A 21,998-nucleotide genomic window follows, 5' to 3' on the forward strand; every position below is an offset into this window, starting at 1 on the left:
GGGTTTTAGGCTGGGTTTCTGTACAGCACTTTGAGATATCAGCTGATGTACGAAGGGCTATATAAATACATTTGATTTGATTTGATTTGATGTTATTGATTCGGTTAAGGTATTTTTAAGGATGCTGTGGGCTGCTGGGATACTCTTATCTATGTGGGGATGGGGTCGTCAGCTGATCTTAATGCAATGTTATATTGTATATTGAATAAGGCAAACATTTGGATTATTCAGGATGGAATACATTTCACTATTCCCTTATTTGTAACCACACAAAATATATATATATATATGAGAGAGACAGAGAGACAGAGACAGAGACAGAGAGAGAGAAAGAGAAAGAGAAAGAGAGAGAGAGAGAGAGAGAGAGAGAGAGAGAGAGAGAGAGAGAGAGAGAGAGAGAGAGAGAGAGAGAGAGAGAGAGAGAGAGAGAGAGAGAGAGAGAGAGAGAGAGAGAGAGAGAGAGAGAGAGAGAGAGAGAGAGAGAGAGAGAGAGAGAGAGAGAGAGAGAGAGAGAGAGAGAGACCAAAGTGGCTCAGTTGGTAGAGCATGGTGTTTGCAACACCAGCATAGTGGGTTCAACTCCCATGGGGACCAGTATGAAAATGTATACACTCAGAGAGAGAGAGAGTGTCACTCTGGTTAAGAGTGTCAGCTAAATCACAAAAATTAGAGAGGGAAAACAATGTGATCAAATTCTATCTGAATCTCCCAAGTCATGTAAGACTTAATTGAGAGGAGCAGAACTGTCAAACTGTGTATTCATGCCTGGGGTGACTGAAGGAAAAGTGGCTCTTATGTGGGTCGAGAGTTTTAAGTTCCTTGGTGTCCACATCACCAATAAACTATCATGGTCTAAACACACCAAGAAGGTTGTGAGGAGGGCACAACAACACCATTTCCCCCTTAGGAGACTAAAAGATTTGGCATGGGTCCTCAGATCCTCAAAACGTCATACAGCTGCACCATCGAGAGCTTCCTGACCGGTTGCATCACTGCCTGGTTTAGCAACTGCTCAGCATCTGACCGTAAGGCACTACAGAGGGTTGTACGTATGCCACCCCTCCCATCCCCCCTTCATTTTTACACGGCTGCTTCTCGCTGTTTATTATCTATGCATAGTCTCTTTACAAATGACCTCGACTCTTGTATATTACCCCCTGTATATAGCCTCATTATTGATATGTACATTTATTGTACTACTTTTTGATTGACAAGATTTTTATTTACTATTTCTTGAACTGCATTGTTGGTTAGGCTTGTAAGTAAGCATGTCATGGTAAACCCCTGTTGTATTCGGCGCATGTGACAAATAAAATTTGATTTGATTTAAATCATAAACATTTAGATACAATCTTAATACCATCTACACATTTCTGTATGCAAGTAAATTCTGATTTACAGAGGCTGTGCCCTTGGTGTCTGCTATTTGGAGTAATGACATACAGTGGGGCAAAAAAGTATTTAGTCAGCCACCAATTGTGCAAGTTCTCCCACTTAAAAAGATGAGAGAGGCCTGTAATTTTCACCATAGGTACAATTCAACTATGACAGACAAAATGAGGAAAACAAATCCAGAAGAAGACGTTACAGGTCTGTGAGAGCCAGAAATCTTGCTTGTTTGTAGGTGACCAAATACTTATTTTCCACCATAATTTGCAAATAAATTCATTACAAATCCTACAATGTGATTTTCTGGATTTTTTTTCTCATTTTGTCTGTCATAGTTGAAGTGTACCTATGATGAAAATTACAGGCCTCTCTCATCTTTTTAAGTGGTAGAACTTGCACAATTGGTGGCTGCCTAAATCCTTTTTTGCCCCACTGTATAAGCCATCACATTTAATCTGAATCTACAGTGTTTACATTTGGACTGTGCCTAGAATTTGTTTATCCCAAGAATATGCAATTAGGGAGCGTAAACTGTCAAAATGCTAAGAATGAATCCCATGGTGCTGCCAAACAACATTAGGTTGGGCCTCCTGAGTGACACAGCGGTCTAAGGCACTTCAGTGCTTGAGGCGTCACTACAGATCCAGATCCAGATCCAGGCGTCACTACAGATCCCGGGCTGTGTCGCAGCCGGCCACAACCGGAAGACCTTTGAGGCGACGGACAATTGGCCCAGCGTTTTCTGGATTAGGGGAAGGTTTTCCCTGTCAGGATGTCCTTGACCCATCGTGCTCTAGCGACTCCTGTGGCGGGCCGGGCGAATGCACACTGGCACCAGTTGTACAGTGTTTCCTCCGACACATTGGTACGGATGGCTTCCGGGTTAAGGGAGCAGTGTGTCAAGAAGCAGTGCGGCTTGGCAGGGTTCTATTTCTGAGAATGCATGGCTGTCGACCTTACCTCTCCCGAGTCCGTACGGGACTTGAAGCGATGGGACAAGACTAACTACCCAATTGGATATCACAAAAATGGTGATACAAAGGGGTAAAAAATAAAAGCATTGTCTTCCATTTTTGCATCAAAACATTTCAAACCCTTTTCAGTTTGCTTCTGCTGTACTATTGGGCTGTTGACAAGCACATTATTGTGGTACTATAAAATAACCAACATGATCTTATGATTTTCCTTCGAAATGTTTTGACGTATTCATTCTGCGTTGTTACAGGGTTAAGTCTGCATGGTTACAGGGTTAACCCCCTAGAGTCTATATCCACGCCCCCGTCAGTTTAAGCTAGAGATATCTTTTTGCATTGGAAGCGTCTTAATCCACCGCATCCGCCAATATCACACTTCCACATCTGTGGTGAAAGGTGACAGAGCTGCAGTGTTTGTCAGACCATGAGACATCCCGAAAATCAGCCTTCTTGCAAAATTGGCTGTAGCGTAGTGATTTGGCCTAAGTTTTGTTCTACGTCCCCCTCAAGTCTCTTGCGACTCATCTGAAGTCGGTACAGCCGATCTGCCAACTTCTGTCTGTAGCATCTGAACAGTTTGGGCTACACACTAACATGACCCCTCGGTGGAAGGCGGAGACTCTCATGAACACATACATGTGCTCTAGGATGCCCACAGGCCTCACAAGACTTGTCTGAAGGCCCCCCGGTACCAGTTGAGAAAATGTATGGTACATATTTTTTGAAGGTTTCTCCAAGGTAGCATAGCAGTTCAGACGTATTTTGTCCTCGTCTTGTCGTGTCCTGTATATATATATATTTACAACTTTTTCACATACATTTTATTTTTATTTTCCATCAACTCATCTTCAAAACACTCTCCTGCAACCCGCCTCACCAATGTATATTTATAAAAAAGTATTATTTACCTCAGATCTGTAATCCTCCAAGAAGCTAGCCAGAAACTCCAGGAGGCTGGCCTGAAACTAGCCAGAAGCTAATCCAGAAGCTAGTTCAGAAGCTAGTTGGCTCCTTTACTGGCAAGTCGTTGGTGTTCAGCTAACCACGGTTTGTGGTCATCGGCTATCCTTTGGCTCGAAAGTCTATCGCCAGTTCTGTACGGCGCAGCGCGGCTCGGAGCGGAGCATACCGGACCAATTTTTCTCTCCATGTCCCTGGATTTCGACTGCTCTCTGGACATTCATGCCCGGATCTCACAGCTAGCTAGCTGCTATCCGTGTGACTATCGGCCTTCGTCGATTCCGGAGCAAACATCAATTGTTCCGGAGCTAGCAAGCTCCGTCAATCACTCCTGAGTTCCATCAATCGCACCTGGGCTGCAGTCGCCTATCCGGACCCGTTTTGCTGCCTTCGCGGAGCCCCACCGGGCCTTCACAACTGGACTGCCGACGTTATCTACCCGAAGGAGTTATTCGGCTGGCTCCTCCGTCGCGACGTTACCCGAACGCCCATCTGCGGCCTGCTAACCGTTAGCTGTCTTACCGGCTGCTATCTGAATAGACAATCGGACAATTTTTTTTATTATTTTTATTATTATTATTATGTTTTCTTCTTGGGCCTCTATAACTATATCTATTGTTTTTATTTTTGTTGTTGTTGTGTGATTTGGATTGATCCCCTCTACCACACGGAACCCCACTAATCTACTGACGGAGCGCAGGAGGTGGCTAACAACAGACCTCCATCCTATGCTAGCTTGCTACCGATGCCCTGGCTAGCTGTCTAAATCACCAACCAACCTCTCCACTCACCGGACCCTTTTGATCACTCGACTAAGCATGCCTCTCCTTAATGTCAATATGTCTTGTCCATTTCTGTTCTGGTTAGTGTTTATTGGCTTATTTCACTGTCGAGCCTCTAGTCCTGCTCACTATACCTTATCCAACCTATTAGTTCCACCACCCACACATGCAATGACATCTCCTGGTTTCAACGATGTTTCTAGAGACAATATCTCTCTCTTCATCACTCAATACCTAGGTTTACCTCCACTGTATTCACATCCTACCATACATTTGTCTGTACATTATACCTTGATGCTATTTTATCGCCCCCAGAAACCTCCTTTTACTCTATGTTCCAGACGTTCTAGACGACCAATTCTCATAGCTTTTAGCCGTACCCTTATTCTACTCCTCCTATGTTCCTCTGGCGATGTAGAGGTGAATCCAGGCCCTGCAGTGCCTAGCTCCACTCCTATTCCCCAGGCGCTCTCTTTTGACGACTTCTGTAACCGTAATAGCCTTGGTTTCATGCATGTTAACATTAGAAGCCTCCTCCCTAAGTTTGTTCTATTCACTGCTTTAGCACACTCTGCCAACCCGGATGTTCTAGCTGTGTCTGAATCCTGGCTTAGGAAGACCACCAAAAACTCAGACATTTTAATTCCAAACTACAACATTTTCAGACAAGATAGAACTGCCAAAGGGGGCGGTGTTGCAATCTACTGCAAAGATAGCCTGCAGAGTTCTGTCCTACTATCCAGGTCTGTACCCAAACAATTTGAACTTCTACTTTTAAAAATCCACCTCTCTAAAAACAAGTCTCTCACCGTTGCCGCCTGCTATAGACCACCCTCTGCCCCCAGCTGTGCTCTGGACACCATATGTGAACTGATTGCCCCCCATCTATCTTCAGAGTTCGTGCTGCTAGGCGACCTAAACTGGAACATGCTTAACACCCCAGCCATCCTACAATCTAAACTTGATGCCCTCAATCTCACACAAATAATCAATGAACCTACCAGGTACCTCCCCAAAACCTTAAACACGGGCACCCTCATAGATATCATCCTAACCAACTTCCCCTCTAAATACACCTCTGCTGTCTTCAACCAAGATCTCAGCGATCACTGCCTCATTGCCTGCATCCGTAATGGGTCAGCGGTCAAACGACCTCCACTCATCACTGTAAAACGCTCCCTGAAACACTTCTGCGAGCAGGCCTTTCTAATCGACCTGGCCGGGGTATCCTGGAAGGATATTGATCTCATCCCGTCAGTAGAGGATGCCTGGATATTTTTAAAAAATGCCTTCCTAACCATCTTAAATAAACATGCCCCATTTAAGAAATTTAGAACCAGGAACAGATATAGCCCTTGGTTCTCCCCAGACCTGACTGCCCTTAACCAACACAAAAACATCCTATGGCGTTCTGCATTAGCATCGAACAGCCCCCGTGATATGCAGCTGTTCAGGGAAGCTAGAAATCATTATACACAGGCAGTTAGAAAAGCCAAGGCTAGCTTTTTCAAGCAGAAATTAGCTTCCTGCAACACTAACTCAAAAAAGTTCTGGGACACTGTAAAGTCCATGGAGAATAAGAACACCTCCTCCCAGCTGCCCACTGCACTGAAGATAGGAAACACTGTCATCACTGATAAATCCACCATAATTGAGAATTTCAATAAGCATTTTTCTACGGCTGGCCATGCTTTCCACCTGGCTACTCCTACCCCGGACAACAGCACTGCACCCCCAACAGCAACTCGCCCAAGCCTTCCCCATTTCTCCTTCTCCCAAATCCATTCAGCTGATGTTCTGAAAGAGCTGCAAAATCTGGACCCCTACAAATCAGCCGGGCTAGACAATCTGGACCCTTTCTTTGTAAAATTATCTGCCGAAATTGTTGCCACCCCTATTACTAGCCTGTTCAACCTCTCTTTCGTGTCGTCTGAGATTCCCAAAGATTGGAAAGCAGCTGCGGTCATCCCCCTCTTCAAAGGGGGGGACACTCTTGACCCAAACTGCTACAGACCTATATCTATCCTACCGTGCCTTTCTAAGGTCTTCGAAAGCCAAGTCAACAAACAGATTACCGACCATTTCGAATCTCACCATACCTTCTCTGCTATGCAATCCGGTTTCAGAGCTGGTCATGGGTGCACCTCAGCCACGCTCAAGGTCCTAAACGATATCTTAACCGCCATCGATAAGAAACATTACTGTGCAGCCGTATTCATTGATCTGGCCAAGGCTTTCGACTCTGTCAATCACCACATCCTCATCGGCAGACTCGACAGCCTTGGTTTCTCAAATGATTGCCTCGCCTGGTTCACCAACTACTTCTCTGATAGAGTTCAGTGTGTCAAATCGGAGGGTCTGCTGTCCGGACCTCTGGCAGTCTCTATGGGGGTGCCACAGGGTTCAATTCTTGGACCGACTCTCTTCTCTGTATACATCAATGAGGTCGCTCTTGCTGCTGGTGAGTCCCTGATCCACCTCTACGCAGACGACACCATTCTGTATACTTCCGGCCCTTCTTTGGACACTGTGTTAACAACCCTCCAGGCAAGCTTCAATGCTATACAACTCTCCTTCCGTGGCCTCCAATTGCTCTTAAATACAAGTAAAACTAAATGCATGCTCTTCAACCGATCGCTACCTGCACCTACCCGCCTGTCCAACATCACTACTCTGGACGGCTCTGACTTAGAATACGTGGACAACTACAAATACTTAGGTGTCTGGTTAGACTGTAAACTCTCCTTCCAGACCCATATCAAACATCTCCAATCCAAAGTTAAATCTAGAATTGGCTTCCTATTTCGCAACTAAGCATCCTTCACTCATGCTGCCAAACATACCCTTGTAAAACTGACCATCCTACCAATCCTCGACTTTGGCGATGTCATTTACAAAATAGCCTCCAATACCCTACTCAACAAATTGGATGCAGTCTATCACAGTGCAATCCGTTTTATCACCAAAGCCCCATATACTACCCACCATTGCGACCTGTACGCTCTCGTTGGCTGGCCCTCGCTTCATACTCGTCGCCAAACCCACTGGCTCCATGTCATCTACAAGACCCTGCTAGGTAAAGTCCCCCCTTATCTCAGCTCGCTGGTCACCATAGCATCTCCCACCTGTAGCACACGCTCCAGCAGGTATATCTCTCTAGTCAAAACCAATTCTTTCTTTGGCCGCCTCTCCTTCCAGTTCTCTGCTGCCAATGACTGGAACGAACTACAAAAATCTCTGAAACTGGAAACACTTATCTCCCTCACTAGCTTTAAGCACCAACTGTCAGAGCAGCTCACAGATTACTGCACCTGTACATAGCCCACCTATAATTTAGCCCAAACAACTACCTCTTTCCCAACTGTATTTAATTTTAATTTATTTATTTATTTTGCTCCTTTGCACCCCATTATTTTTTTATTTCTACTTTGCACATTCTTCCATTGCAAAACTACCATTCCAGTATTTTACTTGCTATATTGTATTTACTTTGCCATCATGGCCTTTTTTGCCTTTACCTCCCTTCTCACCTCATTTGCTCACATTGTATATAGACTTGTTTATACTGCATTATTGACTGTATGTTTGTTTTTACTCCATGTGTAACTCTGTGTCATTTTATCTGTCGAACTGCTTTGCTTTATCTTGGCCAGGTCGCAATTGTAAATGAGAACTTGTTCTCAACTTGCCTACCTGGTTAAATAAAGGTAAAATAAAAAAAAATAAAAAAATATGGAGTCTGTTTAGTGACAAAAAATAAGGGGTTAAATACATGTATGAAAAAAGAACAAACGTTCCCTTATCTTTCATAAATCTCTCAGATATAGGACAGACACTTAAGAACAAACTTTATTTGGATTTCTTGGGGGGGAACTTTCTGTTGTTCCATGTAGTGGATATTTTATTCAGTATGTTTCTATGGGCTAATAGCAGTAAGGCTAAATACAATTTTTCATCAATTATTTTTAAAATATATTTTTGGGATACCAAAGGGGTCTTAAGATTCCAAATCAAATATCAAAATGACCCCCCCCCCCTTGACAGGGCTTAGACTGTAATGGGTTAAACAGAAACAACTCAAAGGTTTAAGTTTTTAGTCTGAGAGGTTAAAGTTCTGGCTATGGTTTGGGGAAGGCTTAAAACAAAGTAATTAAAAATGACGTGCTATCACAATCAAGTATCTTCAAGTATTATTGCGGCTTGCTAAAGCGTTGTGAACTCTAGCATGTGGTCTAAGCTCCGGCTCTGAGCATCACGAGTTTGCTCCCAGTGCTGGGCAATACTTTTTCGTGCGGCATATATCGACGTTCTGGGGACCTTTTCAAACGTCCCAAATCACCCATCTATTTCTAGTGATCAGTCTGAAAATAACATTAGGAAGCTGGTGGGGGAAAGCTGTTGCAGAATAAGCAGTGCTTCGAGACGTCATAGTTAACTAGACTGCATCAGTAACCCTCATATTTTATAAGCTATGGCTAAAAACAAAAGTAAATGTCACTGAACCTAATTTCTCCAAAGTATGGAGATGATGATAACAGCATTTCTGCTCACATTGAATATGCTGCACATTTTGACTGAAGCTATCTAGGGTCGGGCCTGGTCAATCTGTGGATGGGAGACCAGGGGCTGTATGTATCAAGAGTCTCAGAATAGTAGTGCTGATCTAGGATCAGGTCCCCTCTGTGCATGAAATCTTATTAATTTGTGACCTAAAAGGCAAAAATGATCCTAAATCAGCACTCCTTCTCTGAGACACTTGATACATATGGCACCAGTTGTTGCTTGAAGTCGTGTTGGAGGACCAATAAGGGGCACTCAGGGACTTGATCTGGGGTTACTAGATATCTTATGACACTTCTAAAGAGTACATGTGTTAACCACAGGTCCCAACCTGGCCCTAATACCACTGGCCAGCTAATCATCTCTGGTCTGCTGATTAGCACCATTCACTCTTCACCTCTCCATTGTCATAGCCAGTGATGAACGTGGTGTAAATGTTTTGTGTCATACCTAGGTGGGTGCTAGACAATGGGGTAACAGCCTGGGTTGGAGTAGTTGCCATCAGTAGTTGTGGTGACTTTACCCTACCACACATAACTGCCATGTAACCATTTTACAAACAACATATCTGCATACAAATTCAAATGCAATATTAGTGGTACTCATAGACCAGTCCATACCTAGCCTGATGTTTCATGTGATAAAAAATTATGGCACGTGTAAAATTAAATGAGCAATTTTAGTTTGAAATTAAAACCTCGGAAGTATTACCACCCATGTTTAATCAAAGATAAAAGGGTCACCAATGCCTTTGCATCCAATTTCAGGTTTGCCATCCCTCTCTGAAACAGGTGCCTGGCTTGATTAAAGACAAGGTTTAACAGTTCAGTTTATTACATGAACTCAGCAAGAAAAGAAACGTCCTCGCACTGTCAACTGCATTTATTTTCAGCAAACTTAACAAGTGTAAATATGTGTATGAGCATAACAAGATTCAACAACTGCGCCATAAAATGAACAATGTACTGATCCTGTGCAGGTGTTGTTACACGTGGTCTGCCACTGCGAGGACGATCAGCTGTCCGTCCTGTCTCCCTATAGCACTGTCTTAGGCGTCTCACAGTACGGACATTGCAATTTATTGCCCTGGCCATATTTGCAGTCCTCATGCCTCCTTGCAGCATACCTAAGGAATATCCACGCAAATGAGCAGGGGCATCTTTCCTTTTGTGTTATTCAGAGTCGGTAGAAAGGCCTCTTTAGTGTCCTAAGTTTTCATAGTTGTGACCTTAATTGCCTACCTTCTATAAGCTGTTAGTGTCTTAACAACCGTTCCACAGGTGCATGTTCATTAATTGTTTTGTAGTTCATTGAACAAGCATGGGAAACAGTGTTTAAACCCTTTACGAGGAAAAAAAAGGATGTTAAGTAGGAAACACTTCATATCACACAGACCCCATCCCATGAGTTGAACATAAATTCAATAGGAATTCAGAACAATAAGGTGCACACCTTGTACAGTAACCAAATACAGAAAAAATAGAAACTACTGTACAAAAGTTTGGGGTCACTTAGAAATGTCCCAATTTTTGTCCATTAAAATAACATCAAATTGATCCGAAATACAGTGTAGACGTTAATGTTCTAAATGACTATTGTAGCTGCCGCCTAGTGGTTAGAGCATTGGACAAGTAACCGAAAGGTTGCAAGATCGAATCCACGAGCTGACTTGGTAAAAATCTGTCGTTCTGCCCCTGAAAAAGGCAGTTAACCAACTGTTCCTAGGCCGTCATTGAAAATAAGAATTTGTTCTTAACTGACTTGCCTAGTTAAATAAAGGTAAAAAAAAGAATAAATAGCTGGAAACGGCTGATTATTAATGGAATATAGGCATACGGAGGCCCATTATCAGCAACCGTCACTCCTGTGTTCCAATAGCACGTTGTGTTATCTAATCCAAGTTAATCATTTTAAAAGGCTAATTGATCATTAGAAAACCCTTTTGAAATTATGTTAGCACAGCTGAAAACTGTTGTCCTGAATAAATAAGTCATAAAACTGGCCTTCTTTAGACTAGTTGAGTATCTGGAGCATCAGCAATTATGGGTTCGATTACAGGCTCAAAATGGCCAGAAACAAAGAACTGTCTTCTGAAACTCGTCAGTCAATTTTTTTCTTAGAAATGAAATTCCATTGCGAGAAATTGCCAAGAAACTGAAGATCTACAATGCTGTGTACTACTCCCTTCACAGAACAGTGCTAATTGGCTCTAACCGGAACAGAAAGAGGAGTCGGAAGCCCCGGGGCACAACTGAGCAAGAGGACAAGTACATTAGTGTCTAGTTTGTGCTTTTCTTTAAAAAACAAGGACATTTCTAAGTGACCCCAAACTTTTGAATGGTAGTGTATATTCAAAAGTAATCAAAATATCCAAACAATCAACATTGGAATAGACGCTTAACTAAGTAGGGCTGTATCTGAATTCAAATGAATGTGTGAAGGCATTCATTTAAATCAAGATGACAGACACTAAGGGGATAATTAGACTATACAAAAGTGACTGAACATCTGAGGCTGGTGCAGTAGACCAGTGTTTCACAACTCCGGTCCTCAAGTACCCCCAACAGTACATCATGTTTTTGTGGCCCCGGACAAGCACATCTTATTCTACTTGTCAACTAATCATCAAGTCCTAAAAAAGTTGGATCAGGTGTTTTTTGTCCGGAGCTACAACAAAAATGTGTGTTGTTGGGGGCACTGGAGGAACGGGGTTGGGAAACTGCCGCAGACCACACACATTTCCGTGCACCATATCCGGAGGGATATAACGTTTGGGGGGGGGGGTTATTTATTACTAACATTCCATCAAATAATACAACCAGAAAATGTTAATTTCTGTTGTCGTGTCTCTGACTGATTAAATTATAAGAAATGCTATTTTATCAAATCAATTATCTAACATTTAATTGATTATGTGATTTAATTAACCATGCAACTATTAAACCATTAATAACCTGGGGCACCACGGAAGCATTCATTTATATAGAGCGGCTATCTCCCGAATCCACTCCCTTAAAAATCTGAAGATCTTTTATATCAATTGCAGTCAATTATTAACTGTCACCTCGATCGGTCTCATTCTTATTGTCGTAAGTACTTGGTTATCTGCACAAACACTAGCTAATAATTTGAATCAGCAATACACAAATTGGCTTATTTATTCATTTATTAAATACCTAAATAATCACACAGAATAACATATACACAGGATAGGTCATACATCGATTACTAATCATGTCATAAAAGATAATGTCCCTAGCGGACGAAACCGATATGATGGCTGGTTGCACAAAGAAAGTGCATTAGATTTTAATGAAAGAGCGGGAAGTCTGAGGGACAAAGGGGAATGGGTCTCTATCGGACCTTGAGAAAGAAGCTATGCTATCGTAAATACAGAATCTTATGCATTCTAATAACCGTCCCTATCGGAAAAGGAAAATGCATGATATATACAGTGGGGAGAACAAGTATTTGATACACTGCCGATTTTGCAGGTTTTCCTACTTACAAAGCATGTAGACGTCTGTAATTTTTATCATAGGTACACTTCAACTGTGAGAGACGGAATATAAAACAAAAATCCAGAAAATCACATTGTATGATTTTTAAGTAATTAATTGGCATTTTATTGCATGACAAAAGTATTTGATACATCAGAAAAGCAGAACTTAATATTTGGTACCGAAATCTTTGTTTGTAATTACAGAGATCATATGTTTTCTGTAGTTCTTGACCAGGTTTGCACACACTGCAGCAGGGATTTTGGCCCACTCCTCCATACAGACCTTCTCCAGATCCTTTAGGTTTTGGGACAAATATGGACTTTCAGCTCCCTCCAAAGATTTTCTATTGGGTTCAGGTCTGGAGACTGGCTAGGCCACACCAGGACCTTGAGATGCTTATTACGGAGCCACTCCTTAGTTGCCCTGGCTGTGTGTTTCGGGTCATTGTCATGCAGGAAGACCCAGCCACGACCCATCTTCAATGCACTTACTGAGGGAAGGAGGTTGTTGGCCAAGATCTTGCGATACATGGCCCCATCCATCCTCCCCTCAATACGGTGCAGTTGTCCTGTCCCATTTGCAGAAAAGCATCCACAAAGAATGATGTTTCCACCTCCATATTCACGGTTGGGATAGTGTTCTTGGGGTTGTACTCATCCTTCTTCTTTCTCCTAACACGGCGAGTGGAGTTTAGACCAAAAAGCTCTATTTTTGTCTCATCAGACCATGTGACCTTCTCCCATTCCTCCTCTGGATCATCCAGATGGTCATTGGCAAACTTCAGACGGGCCTGGACATGCGCTGGCTTGAGCAGGGTGACCTTGCGTGCGCTGCAGGATTTTAATCCATGACGGCGTAGTGTGTTACTAATGGTTTTCTTTGAGACTGTGGTCCCAGCTCTCTTCAGGTCATTGACCAGGTCCTGCCGTGTAGTTCTGGGCTGATCCCTCACCTTCCTCATGATCATTGATGCCCCACGAGGTGAGATCTTGCATGGAGCCCCAGACCGAGGGTGATTGACCGTCATCTTGAACTTCTTCCATTTTCTAATAATTGTGCCAACAGTTATTGCCTTCTCACCAAGCTGCTTGCCTATTGTCCTGTAGACCATCCTATTGTCCTGTAGCCCATCTACAATTTAACCCTGATGTCCTTACACAGCTCTCTGGTCTTGGCCATTGTGGAGAGGTTGGAGTATGTTTGATTGAGTGTGTGGACAGGTGTCTTTTATACAGGTAACGAGTTCTAACAGGTGTAGTTAATACAGGTAATGAGTGGAGAACAGGAGGGCTTCTTAAAGAAAAACTAACAGGTCTGTGAGAGCCGGAATTCTTACTGGTTGGTAGGTGACCAAACACTTATGTCATGCAATGAAATGCAAATGAATTACTTAAAAATCATACAATGTGATTTTCTGGATTTTTGTTTTAGATTACGTCTCTCACAGTTGAAGTGTACCTATGATAAAAAAAATTACAGACCTCTACATGCTTTGTAAGTAGGAAAACCTGCAAAATCGGCAGTGTATCCAATACTTGTTTTCCCCATTGTATTTACTCTGAGCTGCGCTTCGATAGATGGGTCGAAGATGGAAGACTGGTTTGCCCAGAGATCGCCATTGTCCTTTGAAGAATCTTTCTGGTTGTAGTGTTGTAGAGCAGATATGTTAAAGTACCCTATCGCTCTTCAGAGATTGTCTGACCTTTCCTAGGCCACGTACGTTTACAGCTGCAGCTGATATCTTGACGTCTAGGATGTGTCACTTCTTTAGTGAATAATCGTTCAAAGTTCATACCAAGTTGCCATAATCAGCCCTCGCTGTATTCTGGCGGGTCTAGTTGAAATTCACCATTCCAGAGTGGTGATCGTCACCTCCACATTGAAATGAGCTTTTTAAAACGTATGGACACCAGTCCTCACGTCATCCGGAACTAAATGTTAATTTCGTTAGGTTGTAGTTGAAATTAGCCCTTTTAACTTCTTATGGCTGCAGGGGCAGTATTGAGTAGCTTGGATGAAAGGTGGCCATATAAAACGGCCTGCTCCTCAGTCATAGTTGCTAATATTTGCATAGTATTATTAGTATTGGATAGAAAACACTCTGAAATTTCTTAAACTGTTTGAATTATGTCTGTGAGTATAACAGAACTCATATAGCAGGCAAAAACCTGAGAAATTCCACTTCCTGTTTTTTTTTCTGGGGGTGGCAGATTTTCAACCAAGGTCTCATTGAAATTACAGCGAGATATGGATGAGTTTTCACTTCCTACGCCTTCCACTAGATGTCAATATAACTTTATCTGATGACTCTAAAAGTGGGGTCGATTGACAAAGGAAATAGTCACCACAGCCATGAGTGGACCATGCGTTCACAGGGGAAGGACTTGCGTTCCACCGCTCATCTGAAGTAATTCTAATTCTCTGGTTGGAACGTTATTCAAGATATATGTAAACAACATTCTAAAGATTGATTCAGTACATCATTTGACATGTTTCTACTGACTGTTACGGAACTTTTGGACATTTCGTCACGTTATAGTGGACGCGCTTTGTGACTTTGGAATTGTTTACCAAACTCGCTAACCAAAGTAGCTAATTGGACATAAATAAAGGACATTTTCGAACAAATCAAGCATTTATTGTGGACCTGGGATTTCTAGGACTGCATTCTGATGAAGTTCATCAAAGGTAAGGAAACATTTATCATGTATTTTCTGGTTCCTGTCGACTCCAACATGGAGGTTCATTTGGCAACTGTTCTGAGCGCCGTCTCAGATTATTGCATGGGTTGCTTTTTTTCTTTTTTGAAATCTGACACAGCGGTTGCATTAAGGAGAGGTATATCTATAATTCCATGTGTATAACTTGCATTGTCATCTACATTTATGATGAGTATTTCTGTTGAAATGATGTGGCTATGCAAAATCACTTGATGTTTTTGCAACTAGTGAATCTAACGCGCCAATGTAAATATGAACTTTATCAAACAAAACATGCATGTATTGTGTAACATGAAGTCCTATGAGTGTCATCTGATGAAGATAATTCAAGGTTAGTGATTACTTTTATCTTTATTTATGCTTTTTGTCAATGGAGACCTAACATAATCGTTTTTAGTGCTTTCGACGAAAAAGCCTATTTGAAATCTGACACTTTGGTGGGATTAACAACAAGAATAGCTTTAAAATTATATAAGACACATGTATGTTTTAGGAATTGTAATTATGAGATTTCTGTGGTTTGAATTTTGCGGCCTCTATTTTCACTGGTAGTTGTCATATCAGTCCCGGTATTGGGTATGCAGCCATAACAAGTTAACCGTATGGACACCAGTCCTCACGTCGTCGGGAACTGAGTTTGACTTCCTGTTCGATGTCTGTTCGCTTGGACGTGGCCACTGAGGGAGCATAGTTTACTTATGAAAACAATTATTTCATTTGGAAGCTAAAATTAAATGTAATCTTTTCACAAATAGTTTCATTTTGAAACATTTCAATTGCACAACAATTCCATGTGAATCTGATAACTAGAATGTGTAGACTTTCCAAGATACAATTGAATTAATCCTATCATTAGATATAATGTCCCAGACACCAACTGATCTGACATTCTTTAAGTGCCAAAGGACACTTTCAACTGGTTGAGAAAGGGTAATATTTTTCCATTCCCCAACCTTTTGATGTTACCACATTTCTATGTTAACAAAGGACTTTCCAAGAGTCCATTCTGTAGAGTGAAGAGGAAAGGGAGAAAGGTATTTATGGGGGAGTCATAAACCTCACCCAATAGGGCAACGTCATGACACTGTCACACCCTGATCTGTTTCACCTGTCCTTGTGCTTGTCTCCAACCCCTCCAGGTGTCGCCCATCTTTCCAACTTATCCCCTGGGTTATACCTGTGTTTTCTGTCTGTCTGTGCCAGTTCATCTTGTTTGTTCAAGTCAACCAGCGTTTTGTGTCTCAGCTCCTGATTTTTCCAGTCTCTCTTTTTTTTGCCCTCCTGGTTTTTGACCCTTGCCTGTCCTGACTCTGAGCCCGTCTGCCTGATCACTCTGCCTGACCCTGAGCCTGCTTGCCACCCGGGTACCTTTGCCGCTACTCTGGATTATCGACTCTTGCCTGCCTTGCCCTGTCATTTGCCTGCCCCTGTTGTTTCAATAAACATTGTTACTTCAACACAGTCTGCACTTGGGTCTTACCTGAAACCTGATAATTTCCAAACCAACAGAGGTCCAAGGCACAGGAAATCTACAGTTGATACATCTATACATGAAATTCTCCAATAGATCTTGCACAGTCAGTCTGTATGAGCAGTTCTTCCTGAGGCCATGGTGAAGAAAACATAACAGTGACTCGAACATTCAACAACCTAATGATGTACATCAGAAAATTAGCATTTATCTATCCACCTCTTTCAAGCGTGAGAATGTTGTATACATGATGTAATAATGGCGGCAATCATTTGATAGTGGGAATATCTTCACTCCAGTTGGAGTTGCATCCAATGGCCTTGCATGATGAGCTTCTCTGAGCACGGCATCCCAAGATATCTTGCTGAAATACAACAATAACTGTACAGCAGACTCCAACATAGCAAAATTCAAACAAATCATGTTGTTGCATGGAAGTTCTCAGCACCCACTCATATAAAAGTGTGGGTAACTGTGGTGAACAAAGGGAGTTTTACTAAACGTGGAAAAATAAAAAGGTGGAATTAGAATGGTAGACATCTGAATCTTACCCTGTAGCATCAAAATTCAGAACTATTGCATAAAATCTAGTCCAGTGCCAATATTCAAGTGTTTAATGCCGTTCCTGAATGTTGTAGATTGTGTAGAACTGTGAGTCCAGTCAATTTCATAGGGGGGAGTTGATCATTTTCTTATTGTACTGTATATTTTGGTATATCTGGGCCGTAAGTAACTATAATGCATGTCTTACCTTGTATTGAGTCCCACTCAGATTGCCATTACTTGAAGATCTAAAACATGATACAATAGCCATTAGATCAGGCTGAAGATATGAAGTTAACAAATTTAAGTTAAATGTGTCTGCCAAGCGAAATGTCAAAGTAATACTAGCAATACACTGAGTGTACAAAAAATGATGAAGACCTGTCTTTCCATGACATAGACTGACCCGGTGTATCCAGGTGATAGCTATGATCCCTTATTGATGTCACTTGTTAAATCAACTTCAATCAATGTGGATTTGTATTTCTATTTATTAGGGATCTGCTAAGGCAGCAGCTAATCGTCCTGGGTTCAGCACAATTAAATCAAATCAAATTGTATTTGTCACATGCGCCGAATACAACCTTACAGTGAAATGCTTACTTATGAGCCCCTATCTAACAGTGCAGTTTCCAAAAAATACGGATAAGAATAAGAGATGAAAGGAACAAGTGATTAAAGAGAAACAGTAAAAAATAACAATATATACAGGGGGGTGCCGGTAACAGAGTCAATGTGCGGGGGCACTGGTTAGTTGAGGTAGTATGTACATGTAGGTAGAGTTATTAAAGTGACTATGCATAGATGACAACAGAGAGTGCCAGTAGTGGGGAGAGGGGATGGCAACGCAAATAGACTGGCAAGCCATTTGACTAGCTGTTCAGGAGTCTTATGGCTTGGGGGTAGAAGCTGTTTATAAGCCTCTTGGTCCTAGACTTGGCGCTCCGGTACAGTTTGCCGTGCGGTAGCAGAGAGAACAGAGAGTGGCTGGAGTCCATTTTTAGGGCCTTCCTCTGACACCGCCTGGTATTGAGGTCCTGGATGGCAGGAAGCTGATGTACTGGGCCATTCGTACTACCCTCTGTAGCGCCTTGCAGTCGGAGGCCGAGCATACCAGGTGGTGATGCAACCGGTCAGGATGCTATCGATGGTGCAGCTGTAGAACCTTTTGAGGATCTGGGGACCCATGCCAAATCTTTTCAGTCACCTGAAGGGGAAAAGGTATTGTTTTACCCTCTTCACGACTGTCTTTGTTTGTTTGAACTGTTATAGTTTGTTTGTGATATGGACACCAAGGAACTTTTAAACTCGCGACCAGCTCCGCTACAGCCCCGTCAATGTTAATGGGGGCCTGTTCAGCCCACCTTTTCCTGTAGTCCACAATCGGCTCCTTTGTCTTGCTCACATTGAGGGAGAGGTTTTTGTGCTGGCACCACATTGCCAGTTCTCTGACCTCCTACCTATAGGCTGTCTCGTTGTTGTCAGTGATCAGGCCTACCTCTGTCATGTCGTCAACAAACTTAATGATGGTGTTGGAGTCGTGTTTGGCTACGCAGTCATGGGAATACAGGAGGGGACTAATTACACACCCCTGAGGGGCCCCAGTGTTAAGAATCAGCGTGGCAGACGTGTTGTTGCCTACTCTTACCACCTGGGGGCAGCCCATCAGTAAGTCCAGGATCCAGTTGCAGAGGGAGGTGTTTAGTCCCAGAGTCCTTAGCTTGGTGATGAGCTTTGTGGGCACTATGGTGTTGAACGCTGAGCTGTAGTCAATGAACAGCATTCTCACATAGGTGTTCTTTTGTCCAGGTGAGAAAGGGCAATGTGGAGTGCGATTGAGATTGTGTCATCTGTGCATCTGTTGGGCGGTATGCGAATTGGATTGGTTTAGGGTGTCCGGGAGGATGCTGTTAATGTGACCTATGACCAGCCTTTCAAATAATTTCATGGCTACTGACATTAGTGCCACGGGGCGGTAACATTCGCTTCCTGGGCACAGGGACTATGGTGGTCGACTTGAAACCTGTAGGTATTACAGACACGGTTAGGGAGAGGTTGAAAATGTCAGTGAAGACACTTGACAGTTGGTCCACGCATGCTTTGAGTACACGTCCTGGTAATCCGTCTGGCCCAGCGTCTTTGTGAATGTTGACCTGTTCAAAGGTTTTGATCACATCGGCTACCGAGAGCTTTATCACACAGTCATCCAGAACAGCTGGTGCTCTCATGAATGCTTCAGTGTTGCTTGCCTTGAAGCGAGCATGAAAGGCATTTAGCTCGTCTGGTACACTCGCTTCACTGGGCAGCTCGCATCTGGGTTTCCATTTGTAGTCCGTAATAGTTTTCAAGCCCTGCCACATCCTACAAGTGTCAGAGCAGGTGTAGTAAGTTTCAATCTTGACGCTTTTCTTGTTTGATGGTTCGTCTGAGGGCATAGCGGGACTTCTTATAAGCTTCCGGATTAGTCTCCCGCTCCTTGAAAGCGGCAGCTCTAGCCTTTAGCTCGATGCGGATGTTGCCTGTAATCCATAGCTTCTGGTTGGGATATGTACGTACAGTCACTGTGGGGACGACGTCATCGATGCACTTATTGATGAAGCCGATGACTGAGGTGGTGTATTCCTCAATGCCTTTGGATGAATCCCGGAACATATTCCAGTCTGTTCTAGCAAAACAGTCCTGTAGAGTAACATCTGTGTCATCTGACCACTTCCGTATTGAGCGAGTAACTTGTTCTTCCTGCTTTAGTTTTTACTTGTAAGCAGGAATCAGGAGGATAGAAATATTTTCAGATTTGCTGGGGAGAGCTTTGTTTGCCAAATGCATCTCTAATTGTGGAGTAAAGGTGGTCTAGGATTTTTTTCCCCTGGTTGCACATGTGACATTCTGGTAAAATGTTGATCAAATTGATTTAGTTTGCCTGCATTAAAGTCCCCGGCCAATAGGAGCGCTGCTTCTGGCAGAGCATTTTCTTCTTTGCTTATGGCCTCATAGAGTTGGTAGACAATGGGTACACACAGGCTGTCAACGTTTTTTAAACCCAGGGCAGCAAGTCTGTGCCCAGCCCAGCCCGGCCCAATCAAATCAATTGTGGTCGCTCTGCCTCTCGTCATTTGTCTGTCTTAATTATTTAATCACACAGTGTGCTTAAAGCATCAAGACAAGCTCAGTGCATGTAGTAGATTTTATTAAAACACGTGTCTATACAGTGCAATTGGAAAGTATTCAGACTCCTGGACTTTTTCCACATTTTGTTACCTTACATGCTTATTCTAAAATTGATTAAATACTTTTTCCCCCTCATCAATCTACAGACAATACCCCATAATGACAAAGCAAAAACAGGTTTATTATTTATAAAATGTACATTCTACTCAGACCCTTTACTCAGTACTTTGTTGAAGCACCTTTGGCAGAAAATACAGCCTCGATTATTTTCTTGGCACACCTGTATTTGTGGAGTGCCATTTTGCTCATCAATCTACACCCAATTCCCCATAATGACAAATGAAAATTAGGTTACATTTTTCTTTGCCAAATGTAAACTAAATAAAAACTAAAATATGACATTTACGTAAGTATTCTTGGTTATGACACTCCTGTATTTAGGGGGATTCTCCCATTCTTCTCTGCAGATCCTCTCAAGCTCTGTAAGGTTGGATGGGGATTGTCACCGCACAGGTCTCTCCAGAGATGTTAGATTGGGTTCAAGTCCGAAATCTGGCTGGGCCACTCAAGGACATCCATAGACTTGTCCCGATGCCATTCATGCGCTGTCTTGGCTGTGTGCTTAGGGTCGTTGTCCTATTGGAAGATAAACCTTCGCCCCCAGTCTGAGGTCCTGAGTGCTCAGGAGCAAATGTATCATCTTTTTCTCTGTACTTTGCTCCGTTCATCTTTCCCTCGATCCTGACATCCCCACTGCATGATGCTGCCACCACCATTTTTTAAAATGTATTTAATTTATTTTTTACCTTTATTTTACTAGGCAAGTCAGTTAAGAACAAATTCTTATTTTCAATGACGGCCTAGGAACAGTGGGTTAACTGCCTGTTCAGGGGCAGAACGACAGATTTGTACCTTGTCAGCTCAGGGATTTGAACTTGCAACCTGCCGATTACTCGTCCAACGCTCTAACCACTAGGCTACCCTGCCGCCCCATACCATGCTTCATCGTAGAGGTGGTGCCAGGATTCCTCCAGATGTGACGCTTGGCATTCAGGTCAAAGTGTTCAATCTTGGTTTCATCAGACCAGAGAAACTTGTTTCTCATGGTCTGAAAGTCCTTTAGGTGCCTTTTGGCAAACTCCAAGCAGGCTGTCATGTGCCTTTTACTATGGAGTGGCTTCCGTCTTGCCACTCTACCATAAAGGCCTGATTGGTGGAGTGCTGCAGAGATGGTTGTCCTTATGGAATGTTCTCCCACCTCCACAGAGAAATTTTGGAGCTCTTTCAGAGTGACCATCGGGTTCTTGGTCACCTCCCTGACCAAGGTCCTTCCCCCCATTTGCACAGTTTGGCCAGGCAGCCAGCTCTAGGAAGAGTCTTGGTGGTTACAAACTTCTTTAATTTAAGAATGATGGAGGCCACTGTGTTCTTAGGGACCTTCAATGCTGGAGACATTGTTTGGTACCTTTTCCCAGGTCTATGCCTCTACATAATCCTGTCTCTGAGCTATACGGTCAATTCCTTTGACCTCATTGCTTGGTTTTTGCTCTGACATGCACTGTCAGTTGTGGGACCTTATACAGACAGGTGTGTGCCTTTCCAAATCATGTCCAATAAATTCAATTTACTAAAGGTGGATTCCCAATAAAGTTGTAGAAACATCTCAAGGATGATCAATGGAAACAGGATGCACCTGAACTCAGTATTGAGTCTCATAGCAAAGGGTCTGAATTCTTTTGTAAATAAGGTATTTCTGTTCTTCCTTTTTAATACATTTTCTAACATTTCTAAAAAACTGTTTTTGCTTTGTTATGGGGTATTGTGTGTAGATTGAACATATATTATATAAACATGTATTTAATCAATTTTAGAATAAGGCTGTAACGTAACAAAATGTGGAAAAAGTCCAGGGGTCTGAATATTTTCTG

The 21,998-nt window shown here is 42.6% G+C and overlaps 1 protein-coding gene across 2 annotated transcripts in view; it reads left to right on the forward strand.

The window, feature by feature from the left end:
* The window catches only part of opcml (opioid binding protein/cell adhesion molecule-like), a 424,175-nt gene that overhangs the window by 161,093 nt on the left and 241,084 nt on the right, over positions 1-21,998 (forward strand). The window lies entirely within an intron of this gene.

Source organism: Oncorhynchus kisutch, linkage group LG6 (genome assembly GCF_002021735.2).
Source record: "Oncorhynchus kisutch isolate 150728-3 linkage group LG6, Okis_V2, whole genome shotgun sequence".
NCBI lineage: Eukaryota > Metazoa > Chordata > Actinopteri > Salmoniformes > Salmonidae > Oncorhynchus > Oncorhynchus kisutch.